The 20,813-nt window shown below is 45.5% G+C and overlaps 1 long non-coding RNA gene across 1 annotated transcript; it reads right to left on the bottom strand.

Moving 5' to 3' along the window:
- Window positions 1–5,823: 5,823 nt before the first annotated feature.
- On the bottom strand, window positions 5,824–8,270 carry LOC133259172 (uncharacterized). Its single transcript, XR_009740298.1, has 2 exons — window positions 7,290–8,270; window positions 5,824–6,869 (listed from the first exon to the last, which is right to left on the bottom strand). It is a non-coding gene; the product is annotated as an uncharacterized LOC133259172 (long non-coding RNA).
- Between the last annotated feature and the right edge of the window lie 12,543 nt (window positions 8,271–20,813).

The raw sequence follows: 20,813 nt of genomic DNA on the forward strand, positions 1-20,813 counted from the left end.
ACTATTAATTAGGCCTTCTTTTACACTTGCTTGTACACAGCTGTAGCCACAGGCATATATGGTCAGTCATGTCTGACTCTTTGTAACCCATGGACTGTAGCCCCCAGGCTCCTGTCCATGGAATTCTCTAGGCAAGGATACTGGAGTGGGTTGCCATTTCCTTCTCCAGGGGGTCTTCCCAGACCCAGGGGTCGAATGCACATCTCCTGCATCTCTTGCTGGCAGGTGGATTCCTTAGCAGTGTGCCTCCTGGGAAGCCCTTGCATCCATTTGGGGGTGGGGTGCGTAAATGAAACGATAAGAACAATAAAACAGCAAAACAGTAAGATTCTGAGATGCTTTTTTTTTCGTTCCCTGGAAGATGGGGAGATGTGGGAACATGAGGTTGGACGTCTGACCAGGTTGTCAGGAGGGCACGAAGGTACAGACAAGCTCTGTGTAAACACTGCACTTCCACCAAGTGTGAGGCCAGCATGCAGAACTTTGAATCGTGACGAGTAGGAAACATGGCAAGTGGCTGGAGTAGGAAATGTCAGCCTGTGTCAAGTCTCAGCAATGAGGTAAGTCTCAAGGCTGGACGCACCCTTGCCCACATCCTACCACAGAGAGGACACGCCATGGGATTCAAATGAAGGGAGAGGGTTAAAGCCCTTTGTAGCACCGAGAGGCTGACAGGACAGGGTGACTGGACACAGATGACTGGACCTGGCTGCAGTTTTAATTGGTGACCTTCCCCGGACACCTCCCGAGCCACTGGGTAAGGGACAAACCTGCTAACATGTGGGAGCCTTAAACTCTCTGCATCCGGCATCCTCTCTCAACATCACGGCAGGTCCTCACACACTGGGTCACTCTTTATGTCTGAAATATTCTGAAGTTTTCCACCCCATAGGGCGGGCACACACTAAATCCTCCCTCAACACCTTTTGATTGGATAACTTCACTTTTCCTGTAAAAGCTGATCCTGATTTTAAGGAATTTGAAGGAGAGAGTAAGAGAAGTGAGGGATATTTCCCCAAGAGGGAACAGATTTCTTGGTACCTGGAGTAAAAAAATCAGGATGTTGGTTTTTGGGCACAGAGGTTCCCGGTGACTCAGCAGTATGGAATCTGTCTGCCGATGCAGAAGATGTGGGTTCAATCCCTGGTTCTGGAAGATCCCCTAGAGGAGGAAATGGCAACTCACTCCAGTATTCTTGCCTGGAGAATCCCCATGGACAGAGGAGCCTGGTGGGCCACAGTCCATGGGGTTGCAAAAGAGCTGGACATGACTTAGCAACTAAGACAATTATTTTTTTAAAACAAGAAAATAGATTTCAACTTTATTAGTGAACAAAGATATGTATGTAAGTAGTCTACCCACAGAGACATCTAGAAAACTCTCTGGATGGTACAACTATCCCTCCTTCACTTGAGATTTCTGCACTGTTTTATTTTCTTACAATAAGCATGTAATGGTTTGCAGAAACAATAAATCATCTCCAGTAAGAGAATTAGTAAATCGGGCTTCCATGATAGCTCAGTTGGTAAAGAATCTGCCTGCAATGTAGGAGACCCTGGTTCGATTCCTGGGTCAGGAAGATCCACTGGAGAAGGGATAGGCTAGCCACTCCAGTATTCTTGGGCTTCCCTTATGGCTCAGCTGGTAAAGAATCTGCCTTCAATGCGGGAGACCTGGGTTCCATCGCTGGGTTGGGAAGATCCCCTGGAGAAGGGAAAGGCTACCCACTCCAGTATTCCAGTCTAGAGAATTCCATCGACTGTTATAGTCCCTAGGTTCCCAAAGAGTTGGACACGACTGAGCGACTTTCACGTTTTCTTCACTTCAGTCTGTCAAAATTTGATGAAGCCTAAATATGCACCTTGGTTGTAAAAGTGCCTAAAGAGATAAAACACACTGTTACCTGTTTTATAACAACCTATAAACCCACATAACCAGGATATTATTTGAAATGTAAAATGTTCTGAAGTTTTGCAGATTATGAGATTTGATATCCAAATATTTTCTAGTCTACTGACACACATACTTTTATTTTTCTTTACAACCTTATATAGAACTATCTGATTAAAAAACAACAACAAATGTGTTTTTCAAACTCCACAGCCAGGATACCCCCTGCTGCAAAGCCTGCGGTTTGTCTACAAGATTCTTTTGCCCGAACTCAAAGATACAGTGAATTTTCTCAACAGCTATTTGCTGAGAACCTACCCCACCACGTTCATCTTGCTAGACTTGCAGGAAATCAAAGCAGAGTCTGCACTAGAGAGGGTTTATTCGCAGAGCCACCGGGCAGGGAGACGGGAGAACAAACCTCAGACCTGCCTCCACAAAGGCAAGGGACTTGAGTATTTACAGGATAACCAGTCAGGCAGCAGGGTGGCCTGAAGCGCAGGGAGTGGTGATTGGGGAAAGGTATGATGAGCCTCATTCTGCACAGGTGGAACCAGGCTTCAGATTCCCACTTCCCTTAGGTCACCCCGGGGATGCTGGCGCCCACCCAGCTTAGCTGGCTGAGCGCAGACAGATGCGGCTGACTCCAAGTCCCTGGAAAACAGCTCGGGCCAATGTCTTGTCTAGGTTCTGAGCCCCTTGGAGGACAAGCAGATCTTAAAACAACCTTGATTAGTGCTGGCAGGTGAGGTCGATTTGACTCATCACCCATGGTGTCACTGCCCCATGCTGGGGACTGGAAGGAGGTACCAGAATCTCATGCCTGCAGATGTTTGGTCTCTGGGGAGACAGGCATGTGACTGGGGAGAACTGGCTGGACAGGTCATCTCTGTAGAGGGAGGGGCAGAGGGGCTGGGGTAGGAGCCTCCCAGCCTGGAGCTGAGGAGTCAGGTAATGCTCTGGGGCCCGGGTGGGATCTCAGAGCAGAACCAGAGAAGAGGCTGTGGTGATGTCTAAGCTGCTGGTTCAGGAGACCTGGGCAACTCAGGAAGGGCGTTTGGGTTTCTCACGAGGACAGTTGTGGGTGCCTGTAATGAGCAGGACACAGGCAAGATGGGAGGAAGGAGGCAGAGGGACCCGAGTTGCTGGGGAGGCCAGGCCTGAGCAAGGGCAGGGCCAGGATTTGGGTAGCAGGGTTGGGACCACAGGGCAGGCATCATGCCAGCTGGTGGGTTTGGGTGACTTGGGCACAGGCGGAGTTGTCGGGGGGGCCCACGGGGTATGTACTGGGGTTGCCCTGGCGAACGGTGACAGAGAGCCAAGCAAAGTGACTTGGTAGCCCATCAGTGCTGAAGCCAAAGGCCCCAGAAAAGGGACAAGACAGGAGTGAAAAGAGCAGATTCAAGGACTGGTCCTCAGCGCCCGCAGGGGACAGAGACTGAGCTCTGGTATCTGCACAGAGCAGCAATTGAGGCCACCCTGGTCACAGGACTGCGGCCTGAGGACACCCTGACAGAGGTAGGGACTCCTGGAGCATCCCTGCAGCTGGGGGTGGCCGGAGAGGCTGCAGGGAGGAGACCCCGGCCCTGCTGGGCCTCTGGCAACCCTCAGGCAGGAGGAACCTGTGTCTCCAGGCCCGTTGGGTGGGACGGCCCGAGGGGAGACAGGCCCCCTACAGCCCCTGGCCTCCCTGATTTGTGGGTGACAGCATGTGTTGGGCCTTAGGCTCTGTGCTTGGAGTCGTGAGCCTCACCTTTCAGAACTGGAACCAAGTGCTTATTGACAGAAAGCCCAGTCACTAGTCACTGGCCAAGTTCAGTTCCCAATGGTGCGGCCTTCAGCTCCAGAAGCCACCATCAGCCCCTCCACCTGCAGCTTGCTTCTTCAAAACCACAAGAGACTCAGCTGTTTCGGGTCTCTGACCTTGAAACACTGTTTTAAAGGGCTCCACTGATTAGGTTAGGCCCACCTGGGACAACCCCCTTTTGATTAAATCAATTAATTGCTATTGTTATTTTTAAATGACATCACAGGCTCTTGTCACCTCTGCCGCATAAGATAATCCAGTCTCATGAGCAACACCCCTTGGTATTCCCATACACGTGACTCACTGGGAATCATCTTGGACCAGCTTGTCTCGCCCGGTCCCTGGCATGTTGTACCCCCATTTGAGAAAGAAAAAGAGTGAAAACGGGGCTGAATATCAAAGAAAAAGGACAGTAGACTAAAGCACTGCACGAGTCAAGAGTTCTCCAGAGAACCAGAGCCGATGGGATAGACGTACACTATAATAGGGAGCGATTTATTACAGGAACTGGCTAGCGCTCCTCGTGAAGGCTGAGAATCCTCACCTCCTGATGTCGGCAGCTGAGACTCAGGGAAGCTGGCCACCTGGTTCCAGTTTGAGCACAGAGGCCGGAAAACCAGGAGCATGGGTGGTGTCGGCCCAGTCTGAGGGCGGGATAAGAGGTCCCAGCTCAGGAGCCAGGCAGGGGCGTGAGTGCTCCCCTCCTCCACCTGGTTGTCCAACCGCCACCCCATCCACACATGTGACGTCATCACAGCAGGAGCAGGGACAGGTGGGCGTACCTAGGAGGCTCGGGAGGCGGGGAGGTGGTAGGGCTTGGAAAGAAGCCTGGGGTCCCCTGTCCCGTGATGAGGAAGTTGTCCAAGGCCTGAGAGCACCGGGGGATGAGCGGGTAGTAAATTTAATTTCTTCAACATGAGGAGCCAAATCCGGATCTGTTTGTTGTATAAATGTCCACTTAAAATAGCTAAGAAAATGGCCAGGGAAAGAGCTAACAGCTAACTCTGAATACTTCGCTGACATATACTTTCTATATTAATCTACACAGTAACCATCCATTTTAGGCAACCGTGGTGGAAAAGGAAGGAAAGTGTTTTTTGGAGCTTGCTGACTGAGGACAGAGCCTCCTTCTTCAGACAACTTCTCACTGACTCACTTGGACTCATTCTGTGTACTTACTCCCAACGTGGCCCCTCAAAGTCCTTACCTCTTTTTAAAAAAAAATTTTTATTTATTTTAATTGGAGGCTAATTACTTTACAATAGTGTAGTGGTTTTTGCCATACATTGACATGAATCAGCCATGGGTGTACATGTGTCTGCCATCCTGAACCAACCTCCCGCCTCTCTTGATGGTCCTGCCTCTCACACCTTGGGGAGCTGAGCACAGCAGGAGCCATGGGAATGGTGGTGGGTGCTCCTGGGACAGGTGATCAAATCAACAGCTGGACCCGGCTTCACCCTCTGGGACCTTCCCTTGAGGGGAAGCCGTCGGCCGCCTGCCTTGCGGGGAGGCCACTAGAGTAGCCTGGGAGGTGGCGGCCGGGGGGCCGTTGGGTGAGGGTGTGGGTAGGTGGGTGTGTTTGTGGCCACTGGCAGTGCCCCCTGACCTGCCCTACCTCCTCCTCTCATAGGGGTTGGTCCCCAGTGAACACCCACCCTCTTCTGCCCCAAAGTGTCTCAGTACCCATTTCTAGGGGGCCTCGCCCCAACGGGCTCTACTGTGAGGGGCCCTGGCTCTCCTAAAAGATGTGAGGGGGAGGGAGATGGGTTGGGGGTTCACTTGACTCCCCTGTCCCTTGCGCCCTTTATGTGGCCACTGGGCCTCTGACCTGGGAGCCAGGGTCACTGCCGTTCAAGCCCACAACCCCACTGGGGCTCCCGTCTGACTCTGCACCCATCCCCCTGCCAACAGGCGTCCACCCTGGGAAAGGAAGTGCAGGCGGCGATGCCAGCAGCCACCTTGACAGGGTCTATCACTTATGGTCATGAATTAATTATTCTAAGTTAACGAATATCCTATTTTCAGAGGTTAAAAGAAACAATTCTGAGACTCCGTGATGGCAACGTTAGCACATTAGCACGAAGACTGAGACGATAATCTGAAAAAAAAGGAATGAATCACAGTTTCACATTCCTGTAACTGGTTTATTTGAAGCTTACCTGTCAACCAGAGAACAAGCCATAACAATACGAATAGTGATGAGTTCAGCTTCGTAGGGAAAGACTCTAATAAGCTCAATCTTTATGCACTACTTTGGAACCAATTTACTAGATATATTAAGCAAATAACATGCAGATCAGTATGTGGTTTCCCACTACTTGTCTTAGAAGAGGGGACAGAATATAGGTGTGTTACTTTCACTTAACGTTTATGTGTACTCTACACGAACACAGACACATACGACATACACTTGCTTATATAATCCTACGCTACTTCTGGAAACACACAACTGACACGGAGGTCACTGGTGGTCTGAGGAAGGGAGTGAGTGGTCGTGGGGCGGACATGGGAGGGAGACTTCACGAGATTTTACACTTCTTTGCTTAGAACCATATGCAATTTTTGGAAAAGACCAGGAAAGACTGAAGGCAAAAGGAGAAGGGGGTGGGAGAGGAGGAGATGGTGAGATAGCTTACCAACTCAAGGGACGCAAATCTAAGTAAACTCCAGGAGAGAGTGAAGGACGGAGGAACCAGGCATGCTACAGTCTACTGGGTCACAAAGAGTTGGACACGACTTAAAGACGGAACAACAACAGTATGCAATTACTGTGTACTGAGAAATAAATTAAGATTCAAGAGCAAATGCAAAGACAAGCAGCAACACACCACTAGTGTACACTACGTTCATCAGGATCCAGGGCGTTTGGGGAAATACTCAGGGAGTGAGGGCATGGGTGGCTTACACTGTCACATAGTTTTTAAAATCTTATGAGTGGCTCTCAAGCTCGATTTCCAAACCTCGAATATGCATTTGGAAGGCAGCGAACACAGCACAGCCGGAGCTGGGTGACTTCTCTGAATGATGCCCATGGGGCTCTCAGGCTTAGCGTTCATCCAGGCCAAGCTTAGCAGCAAAGAGCGAGGTGATGGGCTCATCCCCACTTTCCAGGGCCAGGTCGTATGCCGTCTGGCCTCTCGTGTTCTTCTTCTGGATGCTGGCGTTGCATCTGCGAAGGAAAATGGGGGTGAGCTGACGGATTCCAGTCCCTGAGCCTCAGGGCCTGGCTCCTTGCTGCTGCTGGGGCTCCCGGGCCCCCGTCCCAAACTTCCCCGAGAGGCCACCATGACCCAGCCCTCAAGGGCGGCTCTACCCTGAGCCCTTCTGACAGGCTCTGCGATCTCACACGTCCAATGCCAGTCCTGACAGAGGGTTCCCATAGCCTCCATACCCACAACCAGGTGGATTTAAGGGGGCAGCATTTTCATTGTGCTTTGAAAAGCCCTTAGTGCCTTGGGAGCCATGGTGGGATGGTGGCCCCCATTCACTGGGTCAGCTGTTCAGGCACCAGGACCCCCTGAAATCCTCACAGACCAACAGGGGGATCACTGTGGCAGTTGGAGTGTCCCCCAGAGGCCAAGGAACGTACCCCAGTAAGGCAGCGATGCACTCCCTTCCTGCCCGGCCAAGCAGAGTTGCTTCATGAAGAGCTGTATTTTGGAGCCTGTTTGGGTGGGAAAAAATCCCTGGCTAAATCCTTGGTTAGAATCCTCGAGAGACTGGAGAGGGAGCAGGCACAACGGGGCCTTGGTTTCACCCATGACCTACTTAACTAACCCAGGAAAATCTCTTGACTCTCCCCTTTCTGCTCCTTTCCTTGGAAGATTAGCAGGGTAAGCTTTGATATCAGAGAGAAAGTTTTAAAGTGAGGAATCCCACAAGGATCTGGTTTGTAGTCAATTTATACGAATACACACTATGTTAGTATGTTTCCTGCAAGAGTTCATGGAATGTGTGGGACATGGTCTTACCCTTGGCTTGAATCCTGGTGACTGTCCTATGACAATAACCTTTCAGAGCTGAGGCTCCTATTCTTGTGTGGGGACAATGACCTTGGCTTCAGTGAGTGTGGCTTGTGTGATATGAAAACAAACACCAGCCTTAGGGCCCTGAGGGCAGGCCTGAGAGGTCAGACAGCATATTTTGCTATGTGCCAGACTCTCTCTCCACGTTGCCTGGTCAGCTTGGCCCAGTGAGGGAGCAGTGGCTGTCACAGTGGAGGAAGGGGTGGTACCTGCATTCCAGAACTCACGAAAGGCTCCTGATCAGAGGTGGCAGGAGTGATGGAAGGTGGGAGTCATGGCTGGAGACAGAAATGAGATGAGCAGCTGAAGGTCTGCATTCTCCTGGCCCCTGGTCCTTCCCTCGACACCACCACCCCGTCCCCTGCACGTGCAGATGTATCTGCAGCCATAAACGTATCCCAGTGGAGAAAAAGTGTGTTGGCTGTCAGGAGCCACGTAAGGCATTACTGACAAAATGGAGGCATGGCCCCAACTCCCTCTCCTTGTCCCGCAGCCACGTACCCAGGATAAAGGAGTTAGGCCTTGTGATTCTGACTTGTTCTTTCCTCCCCTCAGCTGAGTAGACTGAAAAGAATATTAAGGTGTTCATTGTTCTTGAGAGGAGCATGAGAAGGCACAAAGCCTTCTGCAGCTGTGCTCAGAAAATAATTCATAAAGTTAGCCATTGACATTTGTTCAAAGACTTTTACAAAAGAGTGTTCCAGGGTGAGCACATAGGCCGCAGCTTGAGGCCATGGGAGGGATTGCTATCTGAAGCCTATTTGTGAGGAAAGTGTTTATGGCAAAGGAATATGCTGAATTTAGGGCTTAGGAATAATTAAAATAGTTAAAAGCTACAGATTTAAGGAATGTTGTAATGTTAGCATATTCTACTATAGCTTATAGAGATTAGGAACTTTAGGGATATTAATAGCTAGAAGCCCTTAAGAAATAGTGAGCTTAGGAGGAGGAGCTAAGATGGCAGAGGAATAGGACGGGCAGACCACTTTCTCCCCAACAAATTCATCAAAAGAACATTTAAACGCTGAGTAAATTCCACAAAACAACTTCTGAATGCCAGCAGAGGACATCAGGCACCCAGAAAAGCAGCCCACTGTCTTCGAAGGAGGTAGGAAAAATATAAAAGACAAAAAAAGAGACAAAAGAGGGAGGGACAGAGCTCCGTCAGGGAAGGGAGTCTTAAAAACAGAGAAGTTTCCAAACACCAGGAAACACTCTCACTGCCGAGTCTGTGGAGAGCCTTGGAAGCACAGAGGGCAACATAACAGGGAGGAAAAATAAATAAATAATTAAAACCCACAGATTACTGAGCCCAACGGTAACTCCCCCAGCGGAGAAGCAGCACAGACGCCTGCACCCGCCACTAGCAAGCGGGGGGCTGGGCAGGGAGGTGCGGGCTGCATTGCTTAGAGTAAGGATCTGGCCTGAACGCCCCGAACACTATCTGAGTGAACTAACTTGGGCTAGCAAACGAGACTGTGGGATGACTACCACGCGAAAAGCCAGCCCTAACCTAAGACACCGCCAGGCCCATGCACAGAACAAAGGACTGAACATAGATAGCCGGCTGCAGACAATCCCCCTCTGGTGACAGGCAGCCAGAGCCGAAAGGGGGCAATTGCAGCCCCACAGAGACATTATCTACAAAACTGTAAGTGGGCTTCTTTGCTAACTAAGACTTCTTGGGGTTCTGGACGGTCAAGATCCGCCTAAGAAGGTACGCCATTTGTACACCCAGAAAACTGAGTGGCAGGGACGGGGGAGGCGATAAGTTGCAGCGACCATGCTCGCCAAACACCTCATCACCTGAGCTGCTTGGACCTGGGAAGGGCACAAAACGCAGGCCCAACCGAGTCTGCGCCTCTGAGGACTACCCGAGTGCCTGAACCTGAGTGGCTTAGACCTGGGAGGTACATGCAGCCCAGGGCCGGCTTCGGACGGTTCCCGGTGGAGCAACCTAGAGCCTGAGCAGTGTGGACAGGGAGGGTACACGCACTGTGAGCGGGGGCAGGCCCAGTGTGGCTGAGGCACTGCGAGCACACGCCAGTGTTATTTGTTTGCAGCGTCCCTCCCTCCCCACAGCGTGACTGAAAAAGTGAGCCTTAAAAAAAAAAAAAAAAAAAGTGTCCACCACCGCCCCCTTTGTGTCAGGGCGGAAGTCAGACACTGAAGAGACCGGCAAACGGAAGAAGCTAAAACAGAGGGAACCACCTTGGAAGTGACAGGTGCAACAGATTAAAACCCTGTCGTTAGTTCCAACTACATAGGAAGGGGCCTATAGATCTTGAGAAATATAAGCTGGACCAAGGAACTATCTGAAAATGAACTGAACCCACAATACCCACAACAACACCAGAGAAAGTCCTAGACATATTTTTACTACTTTTACAATCATTCTTTTTCTCTTTTTTAAAAATGTTTAAAAATTTTAAGTCCTCTATTACTTCTTTAATTTTCACTTTTATAACCTACTATGACTTTGCAAAAAAAAAAAGACCCTATTTTTTTAAAAGCAAACTTTATATATATATATATTTTTATAATTTTTGTGACTTTGTTTTTTTTTCTCTCTCTCTCTCTCTTTTTTTTTTCTTTTCTTTAACATTGTATTTTTGAAATTCCAAACTCTACTCTAGATTTTTAATTTTTGCTTTTTGGTATTTGTTATCAATTTTGTACCTTTAAGAACCCAATCTTCAGTACCCATTTTTACTTGGGAGCGAGATTACTGGCTTGACTGCTCTCTCCTCCTTTGGACTCTCCTTTTTCTCCACCAGGTCACCTGTGTCTCCTCCCTAACCCCTCTCTTCTCTACCCAACTCTGTGAATTTCTGTGTGTTCCAGACGGTGGAGAACACTTAGGGAACTGATTACTGGCTGGATCTGTCTCTCTCCTTTTCATTCCCCTCTTTTATCCTCCTGGCCACCTCTGTCTCCTTCCTCCCTCTTCTCTTCTCTGTATAACTCTGTGAACATCTCTGAGTGGTCCAGTTGTGGAGTGCACATAAGGAAGTGATTACTGGCTAGCCTGCTCTCTCCTCTATTGATTCCACCTCATCTCATTCGGGTCACCTCTAACTCCCTCCTCCCTCTTCTCTTCTCCATGTAACTCTGTGAACCTCTCTGGGTGTCCCTCACTGTGGAGAAACTTTTCATCTTTAACCTAGATGTTTTATCAATGGTGCTGTATAGAAGGAGAAGTTTTGAGACTACTGTAAAAATAAGACTGAAAGCCAGAAGCAGGAGGCTTAAGTCCAAACCCTGACTCCAGGGAACTCCTGACTCCAGGGAACATTAATTGACAGAAGCTCATCAAATGCCTCCATACCTACACTGAAACCAAGCACCACCAAAGGGCCAACAAGTTCCAGAGCAAGACATACCATGCAAATTCTCCAGCAACACAGGAACACAGCCCTGAGCTCCAATATACAGGCTGCCCAAGTTACTACAAAACCATAGACATCTCATAACTCATTACTGGACACTTCATTGCACTCCAGAGAGAAGAAATCCAGCTCCACCCACCAGAACACCAACACAAGCTTCCCTAACCAAGAAACCTTGACAAGCCACTTGTATGAACCCACCCATAGCAAGGAAACTCCACAATAAAGAGAACACCACAAACTGCCAGAATACAGAAATACCACAAACTCAGCAATTTAAACAAGATGAAGAGACAGAGGAATACCCAGCAGGTAAAGGAACAGGATAAATGCCCACCAAACCAAACAAAAGAGGAAGAGATAGGGAATCTACCTGATAAAGAATTCCAAATACTGATAGTGAAAATGATCAAAAATCTTGAAATCAAAATGAAATCACAGATAAATAGCCGGGAGACAAGGATTGAGAACATGCAAGAAAGGTTTAACAAGGACCTAGAAGAAATAAAAAAGAGTCAATATATAATGAATAATGCAATAAATGAGATCAAAAACACTCTGGAGGCAACAAATAGTAGAATAACAGAGGCAGAAGATAGGATTAGTGAATTAGAAGATAGAATGGTAGAAATAAATGAATCAGAGAGGAAAAAAGAAAAACGAATTAAAAGAAATGAGGACAAGCTCAGAGACCTCCCGGACAATATTAAACGCTACAACATTCGAATCATAGGGGTCCCAGAAGAAGAAGACAAAAAGAAAGACCATGAGAAAATACTTGAGGAGATAATCGTTGAAAACTTCCCTAAATTGGGGAAGGAAATAATCATCCAAGTCCAAGAAACCCAGAGAGTCCCAAACAGGATAAACCCAAGGCAAAACACCCCAAGACACATATTAATCAAATTAACAAAGATCAAACACAAAGAACAAATATTAAAAGCAGCAAGGGAAAAACAACAAATAACACACAAGGGGATTCCCATAAGAATAACAGATGATCTTTCAATAGAAACTCTTCAGGCCAGGAGGGAATGGCAAAACATACTTAAAGTGATGAAAGGAAATAACCTACAGCCCAGATTACTGTACCCAGCAAGGATCTCATTCAAATATGAAGGGGAAATAAAAAGCTTTACAGACAAGCAAAAGCTGAGAGAATTCAGCACCACCAAACCAGCTCTCCAACAAATGCTAAAGGAGATTCTCTAGACAGGAAACACAAAAAAGGGTGTATAAACTCGAACCTAAAACAATAAAGTAAATGGCAACGGGATCATACTTATCAATAATTACCTTAAACGTAAATGGGTTGAATGCCCCAACCAAAAGACAAAGACTGGCTGAATGGATACAAAAACAAGACCCCTATATATGTTGTCTACAAGAGACCCACCTCAAAACAGGGGACACATACAGACTGAAAGTGAAGGGCTGGAAAAGATATTCCATGCAAATGGAGATCAAAAGAAAGCAGGAGTAGCAATACTCATATCAGATAAAATAGACTTTAAAACAAAGGCTGTGAAAAGAGACAAAGAAGGACACTACATAATGATCAAAGGATCAATCCAAGAAGAAGATATAACAATTATAAATATATATGCTCCCAACATAGGAGCACAACAATATGTAAGACAAATGCTAACAAGTATGAAAGGGGAAATTAACAATAACACGATAATAGTGGGAGACTTTAATACCGCACTCACACCTATGGATAGATCAACTGAACAGAAAATTAACAAGGAAACACAAACTTTAAATGATATAATAGACCAGTTAGACCTAATTGATATCTATAGGACTTTCACCCCAAAACAATGAATTTCACCTTTTTCTCAAGCGCACACGGAACCTTCTCCAGGATAGATCACATCCTGGGCCACAAATCTAGCCTTGGTAAATTCAAAAAAATTGAAATCATGCCAAGCATCTTTTCTGACCACAATGCAGTAAGATTAGATCTCAATTACAGGAGAAAAACTACTAAAAATTCCAACATATGGAGGCTGAACAACACGCTGCTGAATAACCAACAAATCACAGAAGAAATCAAAATATGCATAGAAACGAACGAAAATGAAAACACAACAACCCAAAACCTGTGGGACACTGTAAAATCAGTCCTAAGGGGAAAGTTCATAGCGATACAGGCATACCTCAAGAAACAAGAAAAAAGTCAAATAAATAACCTAACTCTACACCTAAAGCAACTAGAAAAGGAAGAAATGAAGAACCCCAGGGTTAGTAGAAGGAAAGAAATCTTAAAAATTAGGGCAGAAATAAATGCAAAAGAAAAGAGAACATAGCAAAAATCAACAAAGCCAAAAGCTGGTTCTTTGAAAGGATAAATAAAATTGACAAACCATTAGCCAGACTCATCAAGAAACAAAGGGAGAAAAATCAAATCAATAAAATTAGAAACGAAAATGGAGAGATCACAACAGACAACACAGAAATACAAAGGATCATAAGAGACTACTATCAGCAATTATATGCCAATAAAATGGACAACGTGGATGAAATGGATAAATTCTTAGAAAAGTACAACTTTCCAAAACTGGACCAGGAAGAAATAGAAAATCTTAACAGACCCATCACAAGCACAGAAATTGAAACCGTAATCAGAAATCTTCCAGCAAACTAAAGCCCAGGTCCAGACAGCTTCACAGCTGAATTCTACCAAAAATTTAGAGAAGAGCTAACATGTATCCTTGGAGATTAGCAGCAGCAACACCTATCCTACTCAAACTCTTCCAGAAAATTGTAGAGGAAGGTAAACTTCCAAACTCATTCTATGAGGCCACCATCACCCTAATACCAAAACCTGACAAAGATGCCACAAAAAAAGAAAACTACAGGCCAATATCACTGATGAACATAGATGCAAAAATCCTTAACAAAATTCTAGCAATCAGAATCCAACAACACATTAAAAAGATCATACACCATGACCAAGTGGGCTTTATCCCAGGGATGCAAGGATTCTTTAATATCTGCAAATCAATCAGTGTAATACACCACATTAACAAATTGAAAAATAAAAACCATATGATTATCTCAATAGATGCAGAGAAAGCCTTTGACAAAATTCAACATCCATTTATGATAAAAACTCTCCAGAAAGCAGGAATAGAAGGAACATGCCTCAACATAATAAAAGCTATATATGACAAACCCACAGCAAACATTATCCTCAATGGTGAAAAATTGAAAGCATTTCCCCTAAAGTCAGGAACAAGACAAGGGTGCCCACTTTCACCATTACTATTCACCATAGTTTTGGCCACAGCAATCAGAGCAGAAAAAGAAATAAAAGGAATCCAAATTGGAAAAGAAGAAGTAAAACTCTCACTGTTTGCAGATGACATGATCCTCTACATAGAAAACCCTAAAGACTCCACCAGAAAATTACTAGAACTGGTCAATGAATATAGTAAAGTTGTAGGATGTAAAATCAACACACAGAAATCCTTTGCATTCCTATACACTAATAATGAGAAAACAGAAAGAGAAATTAAGGAAACAATTCCATTCACCATTGCAACGAAAAGAATAAAATACTTAGGAATATATCTACCTAAAGAAACTAAAGACCTATATACAGAAAACTATAAAACACTGGTGAAAGAAATCATAGAGGACACTAATAGATGGAGAAATATACCATGTTCATGGATTGGAAGAATCAATATAGTGAAAATGAGTATACTACCCAAAGTAATTTATAGATTCAGTGCAATCCCTATCAAGCTACCAACGGTATTCTTCACAGAGCTAGAACAAATAATTTCACAATTTGTATGGAAATATAAAAAACCTCAAATAGCCAAAGCAATCTTGAGAAAGAAGAATGGAACTGGAGGAATCAACCTGCCTGTCTTCAAGGTCTACTACAAAGCCACAGTCATCAAGACAGTATGGTACTGGCACAAAGACAGAAATATAGATCAATGGAACAAAATAGAAAGCCCAGAGATAAATCCACGCACCTATGGACACCTTATCTTTGACAAAGGAGGCAAGAATATACAATGGATTAAGACAATCTGTTTAACAAGTGGTGCTGGGAAAACTAGTCAACCACTTGTAAAAGAATGAATCTAGAACACTTTCTAACACCATACACAAAAAGAAACTCAAAATGGATTAAAGATCTAAACATAAGACCGGAAACTATAAAACTCCTAGAGGAGAACACAGGCAAAACACTCTCTGACATGCTTCACAGCAGGATCCTCTATGACCCACCTCCTAGAATATTGGAAATAAAAGCAAAAATAAACAAATAATAAACAAATGGGACCTAATAAACTTAAAAGCTTCTGCACAACAAAGGAAACTATAAGCAAGGTGAAAAGACAGCCTTCAGAATGGGAGAAAATAATAGCAAATGAAGCAACTGACAAACATCTAATCTCAAAAATATACAAGCAACTCCTACAGTCAATTCCAGAAAAATAAATTACCCAATCAAAAAATGGGCCAAAGAACTAAATAGACATTTCTCCAAAGAAGACATACAGATGGCTAACAAACACATGAAAAGATGCTCAACATCACTCATTATCAGAGAAATGAAAATCAATACCACAATGAGGTACCATTTCACACCAGTCAGAATGGCTGCGATCCAAAAGTCTACAAGCAATAAATGCTGGAGAGGGTGTGGGGAAAAGGGAACCCTCTTACACTGTTGGTGGGAATGCAAACTAGTACAGCCACTATGGAGAACAGTGTGGAGATTCCTTAAAAAACTGGAAATAGAACTGCCTCATGATCCAGCAATCCCACTGCTGGGCGTACACACTGAGGAAACCAGAATTGAAAGAGACACCTGTACCCCAATGTTCATTGCAGCACTGTTTATAATAGCCAGGACATGGAAGCAACAGATGTTGCTAGATGTCCATCAACAGATGAATGGATAAGAAAGCTGTGGTACATATACACAATGGAGTATTACTCAGCTATTAAAAAGAATACATTTGAATCTGTTCTAATGAGGTGGATGAAACTGGAGCCTATTATACAGAGTGAAGTAAGCCAGAAAGAAAAACACCAATACAGTATACTAACACATATATATGGAATTTAGAAAGATGGTAACAATAACCCTGTGTACGAGACAGCAAAAGAGACACTGATGTATAGAACAGTCTTTTGGACTCTGTGGGAGAGGGAGAGGGTGGGATGATTTGGGAGAATGGCATTGAAACATGTATAATATTATATATGAAACGAGTCGCCAGTCCAGGTTCAATGCATGATACTGGATCCTTGGGGCTGGTGCACTGGGACGATCCAGAGGGATGGTATGGGGAGGGAGGAGGGAGGAGGGTTCAGGATGGGGAACACGTGTATACCTGTGGCGGATTCATGTTGATATATGGCAAAACCAATACAATATTGTGAAGTTAAAAAATAAAAAAATAAATAAAATAAAATAAATAGTGAGCTTAGGATACTAGGGCCAAACAGGACTTAGAAAGATAAGAAATAAACTGAGGAATGTGGTATGGAGCTCAGACATTAGCATGAGTTACAATGTATTCACAAGGACACAAGAGAAGAAATAGATAAGAGAATCTCTGAGGCAGGAACTCCTTTTGAGGGGGAACAATGATTTATGGAGACACAAATCTGGGTCAGTGGGAACTGAAAATGTCAAACCTCTGACCTAATGCTTTTGTAAAAGTATAAAAGAGAATCTTAAGCTTGAAATAAATACGCAGTCCAAGAAAACTGAGAGGCTGCGACGTTTCTTGCCAACACCACTCATCTCTTCAGGTTGATTCCCTGGCTGCTGGAGCTGGACTCTTTTCTGAAGATGATATGTGGAGCCTCTGGTGAGAACCAGGTCAGCAACTCCCATGCCCAGAGGGAAGCCTTCCACTTGTCCCAGCCTGAGAGTAGTTTCACAGACATGCCAAGCCCCCCATCATTCGATAAGCTCCTGCTATATACACAGAATTACCACCCACCTAGCCCATTTCCCATTTGCAAATCTGAACGGATGATAAAGGATTGTGCACATCTGAGAAAAACTGGCAGCATCAAAGAGAAAAAAACCGAGACACACAAACATAAGAAACTTTAAAATGACTGAAGACAACATAAAACAAAAACAGAGGCTTTGAAGAAGAAGCAATCAGAACCAAAAGGCACTCTTAGAAAGTAAACTTCCAGATGTTCAAGTTGGATTTAGAAAAGGCAGAGGAACCAGAGATCAAATTGCCAACACCCGTTGGATCATAGAAAAAGCAAGCGAGTTCCAGAAAAACAACTACTTCTGCTCTATTGACTATGCCAAAGCCTTTGACTGTGGATCACAACAAACTGTGGAAAATTCTTAAAGAGATGGGAATACCAGACCACCTTACCTGCCTCCTGAGAAATCTGTATGCAGGTCAAGAAGCAACAGTTGGAACTGGACATGGAATAACAGCTGCTGCTGCTGCTGCTAAGTCACTTCAGTTGTGTCCGACTCTGTGTGACCCCATAGACGGCAGCCCACCAGGCTCCCCCACCCCTGGGATTCTCCAGGCAAGAACACTGGAGTGGGTTGCCATTTACTTCTCCAATGCGTGAAAATGAAAAGTGAAAGTCAAGTCGCTCAATCGTGTCTGACTCCTAGCGACAAAATGGACTGCAGCCCACCAGGCTCTTCCGTCCATGGGATTTTCTAGGCAAGAGTACTGCAGTGGGTTGCCATTGCCTTCTCCTGGAACAACAGACTGGTTCCAAATAGGGAAAGGAGTATGTCAGGGTTGTATACTGTCACCCTGCTTATTTAACTTATATCCAGGGTATATGAGAAACGCTGGGCTGGATGAAGCACAAGCTGGAATCAAGATTGCTGGGAGAAGTATCAATAACCTCAGATATGCAGATGACACCACCCTTATGGCAGAAAACAAAGAAGAACTAAAGAGCCTCCTGATGAAAGTGAAAGAGGAGAGTTAAAAAGTTAAAAAGTGAAAATATTAAAACTCAACATTCAGAAAACGAAGATCATGGCATCTGGTCCCATCACTTCATGGCAAGTAGATGGGAAACAATGGAAACAGTGACAGATTTTATTTTCTTGGGCTCCAAAATCACTGCAGACGGTGACTGCAGCCATGAAATTAAAAGACGCTTGCTCCTTGGAAGAAAAGCTATGACCAACCTAGACAGCATATTAAAAAGCAGAGACATTACTTTGCTAACATAGGTTCATCTAGTCAAAATTATGGTTTTTCCAGTAATCATGTATGCATGTAAGAGTTGGACCATAAAGAAAGCTGACCGCCAAAGAATTGATTCTTTTGAATTATGGTGTTGGAGAAGACTCTTAAGAGTCCCTTGGACTGCATGGAGAGCCACCCAATCAATCCTAAAGGAAATGAGTCCTAAATATTCATTAGAAGGACTGATGCTGAAGCTGAAACCCCAATACGTTGGCCACCTGATACGAAGAACTGACTTATTAGAAAAGACCATGATGCTGGGAAAGATTGAAGGCAGGAGAAAACAGGGATGCCAGAGGATGAGATGATTGGATGGCATCACTGACTGGATGGACATGAATTTGAGCAAGTTCCGGGAGTTGGTGATGGACTGAGAAGCCTGGCATGCTACAGTCCATGGGGTCACAAAGAATTGGACACAACTGAGCGACTGAACTGAACTGAATTGAGAAATTGATTCTGGCTCCAGAGTCGGAACTGTCCAGGTGATGACTTTCCATTTTCCAGAAAGTGAGAAACTTAGCACTTTCAACTGGTTTTTGCTGCAGCAGAACTCTCAGTACCAAGCCACCCCAGTGGTTTCAGGTCTCATCTAATTTTAGATCTTAGCATTCATGTATGTTCCATTCCGCCAGCTTACCTCCAAGGACTCTCAGATCAGATCAGTCACTCAGTTGTCTCTGACTCTTTGCGACCAGGTAAATTGGTGGTGTGATTGGCTAGTTCCTCCTCATCTTTCTCCAGAGGCAGGAAGTGAGAATGGCTGTGTGCCTTACACCTGAATTCGCATGGCTTTCCAAAGATCTGCCTTTGGGTTGAGCCATACAGTAGCTCCTGGCAACTAAGATTTGGGGATCAGCCTTCATATTGCTGTTGGTGGTGGTGGTGATATTATTATTCGTTTGAGCAGATCAACGTCACTGACCTGTGAGGCATGGGGAAAATCCCATGTCGAACAGCACTGTGAGGCCATCTCCTTACTGAAGGCCACGCTGGGCCATCTCTTAACATCTCGGTTTTTTTAAGAATGGGCTTTGATCCCTGCTACTCAGATGGTGGCACCTGGACCACTGGCCTCTCCTGAGAGCTTATTAGAGATGCAGGATCTCATCCCTGGCTACACCCAGATCTACAGAATGTGCATTTTAACAAGGTCCTTGGGTGATTCATACACATGTTATAGTATAAGAAGCACTTATGAAGTTCATCTTCTTAGAGCTTGGGGCATTAATAAAATACACATCCCCTTTTCTTAATGTGAAAATGTGGAGCTGGGAGGGCTTGGCAACATCTCTTAACAGCAACAGAAGAATTCAGAACTTAAACCCAGTCCTAATACCTTTCTGGGCTATTCTCCCTGGCCCTTCTCATCCCCATCTTATGCACTGACTATCATTGAGCAGTTGACACTTTCCACTCAAATCCTGACAACCCACCTTTTCATTACCACAGCATCGTGACTGCTACCACTAGAGTCCAATCATTAGGCTCCTCACGGGCACCTCAAGACAATTGTTTCATCCTCCACTAACTCTATGACGTGAGCACAATCCCTCCATTTGACAGATGAGAAGAATACGTTTATTTTCTCCACATTTTGCTCTCTCTTGCTTCCAAACTGTTCCATCACCACAGAAGGCTATCTCTTCCCCTTCCCTCCACTGTTAGCAAAATTCCCAGGGGTCACCTCACCCAGCGCTGTCCCCTCCTCACGTCTCACTTACATACCCCACTGCTGGTCCACATCCGCTCCTCTCTGCACGAGAACTGGGATGGCTTCGTGGTGTTGGTTCATGGCCGCCAGGCTCAGGGCAGGCTGGTCTTGGTTGTCATTGCAGTTGGGGCGGCTCCCTGCCGCGTGTGGAAAGGGACAAACTCTCACAAGAGCCTGCATTCCGTGGCACCCCCTCGCCCTCCTAGTAGAAAGTCCTTGTTGGAAGTAAACTGCTTAACTCAGGAGAGAGGAGAAGCAGGCAGCCCAGGACCAGCTCTGAAGACGTCGCGTCACACGGGTGATGGGCTCAAGTTCCTGTCCCCCGCCCCCCCGCCCCCCACCCAGCAGGAGGCCCCCAGAGGGACCACTCTGCTTCTTCAGCAGACAGGAAGCTCCCACAGGGTCACAGACCATGGGTTCTGTCCCCCCGCCTGGAAGTTATTTGGGTTCCTGTGCACTTTTCTGTATTTTTTTTTTTTTTTGCTATAAAAATTAGCAACAGGTAACAGTATGAAGTGTTTTTGTTTTTTTTTTTAATGTGGATCATTTTTTTAAAGACTTTATTGAATTCATTACAATATTGCTTCTGTTTTATGTTTTGGATTTTGGGTCACAGGCACGTGGGATCTTAGCTCCCCCACCAGGGATGGAACCTGCACCCCCTGCACTGGAACCCAAAGTCTTAACCACTGGACCACCGGGGAAGTCCCTACAGTGCAGGTTTTGACTAGCACTGGGCCCGCTGCCTGG

The sequence above is a fragment of the Bos javanicus genome, chromosome 13 (genome assembly GCF_032452875.1).
Source record: "Bos javanicus breed banteng chromosome 13, ARS-OSU_banteng_1.0, whole genome shotgun sequence".
NCBI classification, from domain to species: domain Eukaryota; kingdom Metazoa; phylum Chordata; class Mammalia; order Artiodactyla; family Bovidae; genus Bos; species Bos javanicus.